Below are 11,767 nucleotides of genomic sequence, written 5' to 3'. Positions count from 1 at the left end.
TTATTTATTTATTAATTTAATTTAATTTATTTGCATTCAATCTCTAAAACATACCAGTTACACTTTACAATAACGTTCAGTTTGTTAACATTAGTTGATGCATTAGCTTTCATTAGCTAACGATAAACAACATTTTTTTTGCAGGATTGACATAATTATAATCTTTATTCATTGTTCATATCAGAACTGTACATCTATGCAACTTGAAAAGTTACAAAACTGTGTATGTGGAGATTAATATTAAACAAGATTTTTAAATGCTGTAAAAGTACTGTTTATTGTTAATTTATGATAATGCATTAACTAACTGCCAACAAATCAAAGCTGATTCTTTATATAATTAACAACGAAGCCTTTTCAATGTATTTTGATTGACATAACAATAATAAGTCTATTACTACAACTTGGGCCAAGCCATGAATTGCAGCATTAATAAATTATAAAGATAATCGTACGTGACTGTTTTAAACATTTTCATGGTTACTTTGACTGTTCTCATGGCTGAAGCCTCAGTTATCATGTTCACAGACTGCTACAGTCCCTTTGCTGACCACCTGCTGTGTGAAATATCTTACAGTTTGTAACGATGAGTGCTTTTGAGGAAGAACTGCATGTGCCCCACACACACACACACATTTGCCTGAGGCAATTATTGTAATCATGTGTAAACTAGATAACCGTGAGCAGAACAGTTTAATTTTGCTTTATTTACAGTCATTTCTACTTTATTTGACTCAGGTTATGTATATATTTTTTTATGTTTTATTTTGATACGAATCACCTTTTTTCCTCACATCATAATTTATACTATAAATATTCTTTTGTTTAATGTCAATTCCTGTTCATTCATAATGCTATTCATAATAATATCTATATTAATTTGCACAACATGAAATGTTTCAAACTGTATGCAGAAATCAATATTAACCAACAATATATATGATGTAAATGACCTTGTAAAAAAAAAACCCTAATAAATAAATTACAATAAAAAGAAAAATGTTAAAATAGTCCAATTAGAATACGATTATTTGATCCATATTTGTCTGTATACTTTTTAATATTTTTCTCAACTCATCCACTATCTTTTTTCAGTGACTTTAAATTAATTAATTAAATGTATATTAATAAATACATGCTAGTTACAAGTCAAATTTACATAAAATAATTTTGTATTATTTTGTATTGTAAACAAATCAAACCTTATTGAAAACAGAACAGAAATGGTCTTTAATAAATCCAACTGGAACAGCCAGAACAATAGTAAAGCATAACGACGCAAAATAACAATGACACGGAACAATGAACAGATAGAAATCAGGTTGAAATACACAAGGGAAACTACGGTTAATGAAAAACAGGTGAACTAACAGGCAAACACTAGGTCAACATACAATGACAGGAAACAGGAACAGAACAGAATGTGACAAATACCAATGCATAAAAGTTGGGCTCAGCTGCTTGATTAATTAGTTCTGTCTTAAAATGAAAACAAAGCAATTTGGTTTCTCATGCAGGCTGGAGAAATGTATTGGTAACCACAGTCATTCAACAGGTGCGTTGTCTGATACCTGCTGCGTGTCACATTTCTGTGGCTCAACTGAATGCTGTAGATGTTTTGCACAAGGGTGTGCTACATAGCAACTCTTTTAGCTTCTCTTTCAATTCTGTTCTCTTTCAGTCATCACGTTTGAAAACACGTTTCAATGTGAAACAGTGGCTTGCATTAAAAAAAATCACTGATACTGGACAGTACACGCTTAGTGAACAGTCACACTTAGATTTATCAAGTAACACAATCTTTTAGTGGTTGTTTCATTTGACTAACCATTTTTCATTAGTAGGCTATTGTGTGTTTTTATTTAAAAGGCAGATCAGATTATAAGCTTTGTTCACACCTATGTTTGTGTGGTAGACAAAGTCATGATCACAGTGTTTAACAACCAAAGGTCTCTCAATAGTCAAACAAATGAGGTTATTTTGGCATGTTTGGACAGTACATTTGTTGGGTGTCATCTCTTTTACCTTTCATGGAGACATTTGCACTATTATTTGAATGAATTGGTGATTTATTGCAAGTATGGTTCTGTGGTGCTTGCCTATATTATTACACGTCTGGGTAATATAGCCAAGTAATATCTGACAATTTACAGTGTGCACACTCTAAAACATGCTAGGTTGATTCAACCCAACGTTGGGTCAATATGGACTAACCCAACTGTTGGGTTACATTTTTAAAATACTTTTTTAACCAAAAATTGGGTTAATCCATATTTGACCCAAAGTTGGGTTGAAACAACCCAGCATTTGGTCTGAAATAGCTTTAAAAAGTGAATCAGAATAACATAATTTGAACAAAACAATAATTGTAGCCATGATGAATCAAAATGTTTAATGCAGAAAGTACACTCTAAAAAATGCTGGGTTAAATACAACCCAGTGCTGGGTAAAATAGGGACAAACCCAGCTATTGTGTTGTTTTGACCCAGCGGTTGGGTTACTACCCAGAAGGTTGGGTTAAACATTTAACACAACCGCTGGGTCAAAACAACCCAATTGCTGGGTTTGTCCCTATTTTACCCAGCACTGGGTTGTATTTAACCCAGCATTTTTTAGAGTGTAGTTTAAAAGAAACGAGGCATGTTTCCACAGTTTTTTTTTTTCATGAAGAATTATACCAACATAACACATAGAAATAAAAAGTGTATTTACCAACATATAAAATTGCAAAAACATCTTAATATATGAAAAAACAACCTCATAGGGACTTTTGTGCAGTTTTTAGTAATTACACAAATTAACTGATTGAATTGGTTGTAAATTGATGACTGATTTCTGCTACTATATAAATGGTAGTTCAAGGTGTTTAATCTGATATGGTAACACTTTTGTTTCGGGACCAATTATCACTATTAACTAGTTGCTTATTAACAGGCATATTACTAGCATATTGGCTGTTTTTTAGTACTTATAAAGCACATATCAATGCCGTATTCTGCATGACAGTATTTTAGATCCCTTAGCCCTACCACCCTAAACTTAGCAACTACTTACTAACTATTAATAAGCAGCAAATTAGGAGTTTATTGAGGCTAAATTCATAGTTAATGGTTAGTTAATAGTGAGAATTGGGCCCCAAACTAAAGTTTGACCGCTGATATATTCCCAATCTGTTTTAAACTCACATTACTAAAAATGAGTACAAAAGAAAGAAAAACACACTTTGACCAGAGACTCCCATCAGAGCTGTTTGAAAGCACACCAACAATCTTGCTAATTCTCTGTTTTCAAAGGAAAACAACAGAGCTGACATGACTAAAAGTCGTGTGATGGCACGGGTTTGTATCTGATCCTTTGCCCTCTGGCTCTGTAGACGATCACTCCACACACCATGGCTACTGTTGCCACAAGACAAACAGTGACGACAACAAGGTTTAGATTCAGACCCGGGCTTACGGTGACCTCTGAAATGTGAGTAAAGTTTGAAACGGTTAACACCATTTGTGTAGTGTACAATCATCTGTTACATAAGGTGAACGATTTGGCTTACGAGATGCGCTCCTCTTCAGCCGCAGGGGCCCCTGGGAGATGAAGTGACTGTCGGTCTGGAGGGGAGCCTCTCTTTTGTGATGGTGGTGGGCCGGTGGAGCGACTGTGCTGTTGACGCAGCCCTGAGAGCAGCGGGTGTTGAGATTGTTGGCCTGGCATATGATGATTGAGCAGCTGATGAACACCTAGAGAGGGAAGAGAGGAAGACGAAAAGATAAGAGACTGTGACAGAAGGCAGGGTTAAACAGAAATATTTCTATTTTATTTTACTTGTAGATGCGCTGTATTCTCTATATCAGTATATGAGAGGAAACCTCGCTTAAAATCATGACAACGGCCCATAATGCAACTGCATGACAGCAAAAGTCACTGCATGTTAAATACAGTGTCACTAGACCATTTGACCATCTTAGACCATGAAATGTTTAAAATATTATTAAAAATCATTAAAAAAATGACAATAAACGCAATCTAGGGGTCGACCAAAGAGTTGTTATAAAATGTTCCATTCACATATAATAATAAAATAAAAAGTGTCGTCTATTTAAAATTCTAGTTCTTACTAATGCATTGCCATTGCACTTGAATGGAACATAATTAATTAATCAATCAACCAACCACAAATGTGGGGTTAGTAATTTCTTTTTAAGAAATTAATATTTTTATTTGGCAATGGCACTCATACAGCAAGGAATCCTGAAAAAGTTATCATGTTTCCACAAAAGTTTTAAGCAGCAAAACCCTTTTTAATATCGATAACAATTAGAAATGTTTCTTGAGCTGCAAATCAGCATATTTTCTAAAGGATCATGTGACACTGAAGCCTGGAGTAATGATGCTAAAAATCCAACAGGAATAAATTACATTTTAAAATATATTCAAAAAGAAAACGCTATTTTAAATTGTAATAATTATAAGTAAACAATAACATTGTAATAACAATAAGTAAATTCAAGTAAATTCAGCCTTCCTGAGCATTGATAAGAGGCTTCTTCCAAAAACCTTACTGATCCCAAATTGTAGTTTGTGTGTTGTGTGTGAGTGTGTGTGTGTGTTTGGAATAAATGCCACTCTAACCTGGTCATGGAACCCAATGAATTTGAAGGCCTCCATTTCTAACTGGACGAATGGTTGGTGGCTTAAGAAAAACTGAACCGTTTCATCCACAATGCATCTGAAAAAAACAAAAAAACACTTGATTAATTTGTGTGACAAACTGATTAGACACGTTTTATCATGTAACATTGGCATGATTGGCATGAGTAAAAAGTGCAAATGATCAATAATGTTTGTGGAATCTCACCCGTTCTTGATGATGGGATAGGAGACTGGGTAATTGGGATTATCGTAAGGAGTAGCCACACACGACTCGAGGAAGATCTCAGTGTTTAGGACTGGAGTAACGGGCTCAAATCTTCATGAAGATCTTGTCGCCCACATCATACTCAAGCGGGTAAGATTCTGGACGCCTGCTGTTCTGGAAATTTGCAGAAGCATAAAACTCAAACTGATAGTTGAATGTGCCGAAACCTTTTTCTGAGATGATGATTGGTGGTCTGTGAGTATCGAACTCCAGCGTAACGTTGGTCCTTTTCTGGTACTTGCACAGGATTTCAATTTCTAGGTTATCCTTCCTGGTTATAATGTCCCTGGGATCATCGAATGTAATGATTTTATTCTTGAAGATGAGTTCATTATTGTTCTCCTACAAAGAAACAGAAGCTGTCAAATAGTTTAGCTCTGGATTTCACAAGATCTGATTGTAAATGTTGATGATAAAACTGCTCACCTCAATCTGAGTGCCACAGTCGTTTAGAAGTGTGTTGGTGAACAGGTGGCTACTGTTAGTGTAAACCCGACAAGCTGGATTTATCAGTCTCAAGTGGTCACCATGGAGGTTTTTGATGGAGGATCTCTTAATTGTCACTGACATTGAGTTTTGAGTGCAGGTTACATTTGCCTCAGGTCCTGAAAATAACAATAACATGCAAATGTATGTTTCATCAGAGCAAAAAATTGAAACAACTTCAAATGAATAAATGTGTTGTGCAAGATGAGTCATTAAAACATGTGGTCTGGTTTCCCAAGAAGATAAATATTGTACATTTTGAATGTGTTTATTTGCTAAAGGTTAATTTTGTCAACCTTTAGGTGCACACTAGCATACAGATGATTAAAAGAGACATGGACTAAAAGCCACAAAATGTCAATTTTGATTTCATATAAATCAGTTAATTACTATTTTTTTATTCATAAGTTAATTTACTTCATGTCACTGATGTATGCCATTGTCATTTGGGTCTGCATTGTCATAAAAAGGAAATTAATTAAATAATTAAATAAATTAAATAAATAATTACATTAAATTGTTAAACTTATTTACTAACCTTCAGCATCAACCTTTGCAACAACGCACCTCTTCTCAGAGTGGTAAATATCAAATCTTAAAATAGAAAGTTTTTTTTAATCAACAATTATAATGTGATTTTAAAGTGGTTAAAAATGAAAAAGTACATTCACTTAGTAAAATATACCCATATTGTCCTTCTGCGATGAAGCAAAATGGAAAGTGTTGGCCATAGTTTTCTGAGGTTGGTGTCCAGTTAATCACATATTCCCCAGTGGTGGTTTTGTACTTTGTGCTGTTCAGAGGTCCACTAATGATGACATCAATGATTCTAGATGACAAAAACCACAACAAAACAAAATCATTGATAAACTTAAATAGCGCACATCCATGTTCCAAAATTTCTTTTTATTTTCCCCACAGTCAATGGCTGAATTTGGAATAGCATACTATTCTACTGCTATAGCTTTGTATCTGCCAGAAATAATATTAGTATGCAAGGCAGAAATATGCTATTCCAAATTCAATTGTTAAAATAAATATATAAAAAATAAACAGTTTATAACATTTAAAGTATTTTTTAAATTAAAAGCTTTGTCTTAATACCTAGAAAAAGATGCAAAAGCTTTCACTCTGATCTCAAGCTCTTGATTTACACGAGCCTGCAGGTGTTCTCCATGATGTGGCGTTGGATGGAGGAACCGTGGTAGATATTCACCCTCAGTGCAAGATGGTGCTTGACCATCAACTGAAACATATGTACAGTATATATTTAATCAAACATATAGTATGGAAGCATACTTTACAAAACTTCCAAACATACCTTGCAGCGAAAACTGAAGAGGTATTGTGCTCAGTGGTGAAGTTGTTGTTGTTGCTGCAGTGATTGTTATTGGAGATGTGGTTGTTGTTTGTATAGTAGTGGCTATTGTGGTCGTAGTGGGTTCAGGTGTGATTGTTGTTGGTGTTGTTGTGGTTGTAGGTGTCATGGTGGTTGTTGTAGGTGTTGTGGTTGTTGTTGGTGATGAAGTGGTTGTTGTAGGTGTTATTGTGGTTGTCAGTGATGTAGTGGTTGTTGTAGGTGTTATTGTGGTTGTCGGTGATGTAGTGGTTGTCGTCGGTAATATAGTGGTTGTCGACTGTGTCGTTGTGGTTGTTGCCAGTGACGTTGTGGTTGTTGATGGTGTCGTTGAGGTTGTAGTCGGTGTCACTGTAGTTGATATCTGTATTGTTGTGGTTGTTGTACTTGTTGTTGCAGGTGTTGTTGAACGAGTTGTTGTAGGTGTTGTAGTGGTTGTTGAACGTGTTGTAGTGGTTGTTGAACGTCTGTGTGCGAATGCTTGAGGTGGTATGACTGCATTTCCATGATTATTAGCAGCACGTCGGTTTCTGATGACAAAGACTGGAGATCTTTCCTTTGAAGGTTGGTTGGTGTAGGACAGAATAATCTTTTGAGTGGGGAAGTCCTCCAGCACCAGTTCAAATGAATAAACTCCACGGACCAATGTGTGCGAATATGACAGAGAGCAGTTATGCTACGTTTAGAAGAAAATAAAAAAGTGTGAATGAACTGAAATACTCATGACCCATGGCATACTATTTTCTTACAGCATATACAGAATGTATTTTTTATGTAAAGCTTCAGTCATGGGCATAGAATTGTTCAGTTAATCGGGCGAATGTGTAAACCCAGACATTAAACACAACTCAAGATATTAAGAGATTAAATAGTTGCTCAAAGGTGTTTGTAAGGAGGACCAATCAAAAAATCTTTTACCGTTAAATTAAGCAATATAAGTTGTGTTCTATCTTATGTTTTTTAATTGATTTGATAGTTTACTGCATATATGTTTATTTGTATATATTAAGTTCTTAGACTGAACATACTGTCCTCTTCACTTCTGAAATAAATTTGGTTTAGTCCTTCACATTATATTTATAATTATAATTTTTATTTTCTTCACCTGATTCAACGTAAAACCAGCAGGTTGGTTGCAGATTCCACACTCCTGGTTTTGTCTGAGTCCAAATCTGCACGTGACATGGTCACCATCAGGATCAAAGGCTAAAAGATTGTACCTCCTGGGACAGTTCTGAGGAACTCTGCAACACAAAACAATATGGCAACATTACTGTAGTGTACAACTGCATGACTTTATCATGTTGAATGCACATCATGAAAAATAGATAAATATACACTATAAGCTTCCATTAATTCTGTTAAGCAGCTGATTTACCTGACAAATGGTAGGGTGGTGGTTATTGGCGATCGGTTGGGCTCTGAGGTGTCCGATCTCACACCGAGGTCAATGTAAGTGAGAAGACTCCAGTCTCCAGAATTTGTGACTGTGTTGTAGATCCAGCAGCAACTGCTTTTGCTGTTGAAACATGGACATTTCATATTTACATTTTGTTTAGATCTTTTTTTAGTGAATGATTCTGTTCTTGTAAATATATTTACTTACAGGAGCTGGAAAGGGCTGTTGGTGGAAACCATCTTTGTTATCACTCCCTCAGACTGACACCAGCTGCCGCCGTTGGGACTCGAATCTACTTTACCAATCACAGTACTGACATCATTTCCACAGTCTCCAGAGCTGCACGGCCAGTAATCATATCCATAACAGGAATGGTAGGTTGTCTTGAAGCGAAGCTCAACCTGAAATAATCAATGGTTTATAATATGACTAAAGTAAGTTCTTGCTGTCAAAATCTGCTACTAAGGAGTGCAAACATTTTTGAATTATACTACTTTATAAAATGGATTTACAATTTGGTGGTGAAGATGGAACTGACAGTCTGTTGAGTGTGATTTTTAAAAATCTTATTCATTAAGTAATATTTATTGAAGATTTCATACATGCAAATGGTATGTTGACCGTATTTTTTGACATGTATGTTTTGAAAAAGAACTGCAAAACTTAGCCACTGAACCACTGTAATGGGTGGAGTTCTGCAATTCCCACAATCCCTAGCACTTTACGAATTGAATTACTGTATGCTTGGGTACATATGAAGTACATATTCATTTAGTTTTTTTATTTATTGATTTTTGTGTTAAAAAACATTGTGTTTTGTGATTAGCTTTCCTTAAAGTGTCTTCAGTTTTGTTGATTGCATTTACAAAACTGTCAGCCATATTCATGTTTAACCCAAACAAAATAGTACTGACTCAAACAACATATATATGTTTAGCCAAAATGCATGTTCATTGAATATAAATACTAAAAACACAATGATGAGTCGACATACAACAATTAACGAAACCAGCTGCAAAGCATATTGAGTTACAGAACTTTTTGCAACACAAAAATGTACTAGATGGATCTCATTTCTTAAAGTGGCCATTCATTTAACTCTTTTAACAACCTTATAAAGACTATTCAGGCATGCTTAAAGAAGAAGGTTAAATTGGCTAAATACACTCTCAGAAAAAAAAGGTACAAAAAGGGTGAAACCCTTTAAAAAGGAACACATTTGTACCTTATTTACCCCTAAATGGTACATAAGTACCTTAATGGTATGTATTAGTACCTAACATGTACATACTATTACTTTAATGGTACAGATTTACAAATAAATAAATAAAGGTACTGAACTACTGACAGCCTTTGTACCCTTTTCTGAGTGTACATTTTGAGTTAACGACCAGTCTAACTGGTTGAAGTTACAATACCTAAGTAGGCCGATTAAAAATACATAATGTCAAATGCATAAATGTGAAATGCAAATAAATGCATACATTTATAAATGTCATTTGTTTTACAGTGCATCATAATTAACCCCAACAACGACTGTGGCTGCTATTGATACAGTTATAATTCAGGATTTCTTACCTTGTACGATCCATCATGATTCCTTCTTGGGTTGAAGGTCATTGAGCCTCCATAGAAGTGTGAAGCTGTTGCTGTGGTGACCAGCAGAAGCTCGGCCAAGAGCAGAGAGGTGAGAGACATGCTGATCAGTGCTGATGTCTTCTGCATCTGGGAACAGGTTTCTGTTTTAATGTACCTGATGGAAGAAATGACAGGCGATGATCTGTCATGAATTCCAGAAAAGGAAAACACAGAATAGCCATCTTATTTTTAATTACTGCTAAAAAAAATTATTGGCATTTACATTTTATTAAATTTAATCAAAACTGAAATATGTTAATGTAGCATATACAAACATATACAAGTGAAATATGTGAATATAGCATATACTGCACTTTTATATCTTGCTAAGGAATAAGCACATTTTATTTGTATTATTTGCACAAACATTTCAATTGCATGTGCGAAAGAATGCAACCACAAACTGGTTTGGATTGTTTGTCTGGCTTTGTTTCATAGAGGCGTTGTCTTTTAAATGATTTTTTAAGACTTCCTGGACTTCCTTTTAGCTCATGTTTATGGTATTTTGACTGTGCCCATAATGTCAATCATCAGCTTTACATGGGGATGAATAAAACATATTAAGATCTTAAACTAAATCCCCATATCTGTATTAAGAAAACGAACTTTTAAGATTAAAAAGGAATATGACACGTATTTTTAAAAATAAATACAAATCTGTATGTAAAGCATGGTTTTTCAGAATCAGAATCAGAATTAGCTTTATTCGCCAGGTGTGCGCAAACACACGAGGAATTTGTTGTGGTTTTTTAAGGTGCTCCTGGTACATACATACATGCATACATACATACATACATACACATCTGACATGAGAACAGAAAAACATTTAAATAGAAAGACTTAACTATAAATAATAGTAATGTGTATTCATCTGGAACAGTAGATTTATGTACAGATTTGTGCATTATTTACTCTATATACAGCTGTAAGAAATTATAGTCTGCCTCGACCCAGCTTCCACTCCAAATTGTGTATTAAACTATGCTCCTTTCTCTACAAAGAGCTTAATTATCATATAGATAGTTCTTTCCGATCTTAATCATATGTAAATATTAACATTACCTCCGGAGATAGCGTGGGAGAAGCAGCAGGTCGTCAAGAACCATCTGCTGACCAAAAGGGTACATGAAAGAACTGCTATGGATTCTGTTTAATCTTATCACCTTAACATTTGGTTCTTCCCACTTGAGTCTACCGAAGATGTGGGAACGGAAGACTATCACTTTAATTGTCATCCGCAATTTACATTTAAAACGAAACTTAATTTACATGTTGAGAGGGAAGATAAACGTAATACTGTATAAAATGATTGAGCTTAGGATGTTCGGGGTTCAGTCTGACTCCGTTGAACCCAAGGTACTACATGTACTTTGTCACTACTATTCTGTAATAAAAGGTATTCTTCATCAAGATCTTCGACGTCTTCACTTTTTCTTACACAGCTGTATAAATAAAGGGATATGCATACGTATTTACATAATACTTAAGAAAGAGGCAATAATTAAAGATGGAGAATAAATTACAGAACCGAGTATTGTCTGCGTTTATCTCTCTCCTAGCGATAGCGACTTTACGGAGCCATTCCGTGTTTCCTGAGTTAATGTTTAGTTTAGTCTTGTTCAAGTATCGTCAACTCACTCATCAGAATCTTCGGTAATCCTCGGCAAACATCGCCACGGCTCACTCGGTTCTTGTTGAGTCCTCAGTAATCCTCGGCAATCTTCGACAGTTGGTTGAACCGGCTCATTCGGTTCTTTTTGAGTTGGACGTGCTACTTCGGCTGTGCGTCCTGCGTCATCAACCCGGAACTAAAGTTCGATTCAATTCGATTTGTGAACCGGCTCAACTGGTTACTTCCTGAGAACCGGCTCAAAAGAACGATTCGTTCAAGAACCTAACATCACTACCAGACTTTAAAAAAAAGCGCTGGACATATTTAAGACCGTAAATCAATATGGTGGCTAGTTATAATGTA

At 35.1% G+C, this 11,767-nt stretch overlaps 1 pseudogene; it reads right to left on the bottom strand.

The window, feature by feature from the left end:
* Positions 1-3,315: 3,315 nt before the first annotated feature.
* The window catches only part of LOC107705762 (uncharacterized), a 9,806-nt pseudogene continuing 1,354 nt past the window's right edge, over positions 3,316-11,767 (bottom strand).

The sequence above is a fragment of the Sinocyclocheilus rhinocerous genome, unplaced genomic scaffold, assembly GCF_001515625.1.
Source record: "Sinocyclocheilus rhinocerous isolate Xijiao unplaced genomic scaffold, SAMN03320098_v1.1 scaffold834, whole genome shotgun sequence".
NCBI classification, from domain to species: Eukaryota; Metazoa; Chordata; class Actinopteri; order Cypriniformes; family Cyprinidae; genus Sinocyclocheilus; species Sinocyclocheilus rhinocerous.
This window is presented reverse-complemented; position numbering and strand designations above follow the sequence as displayed.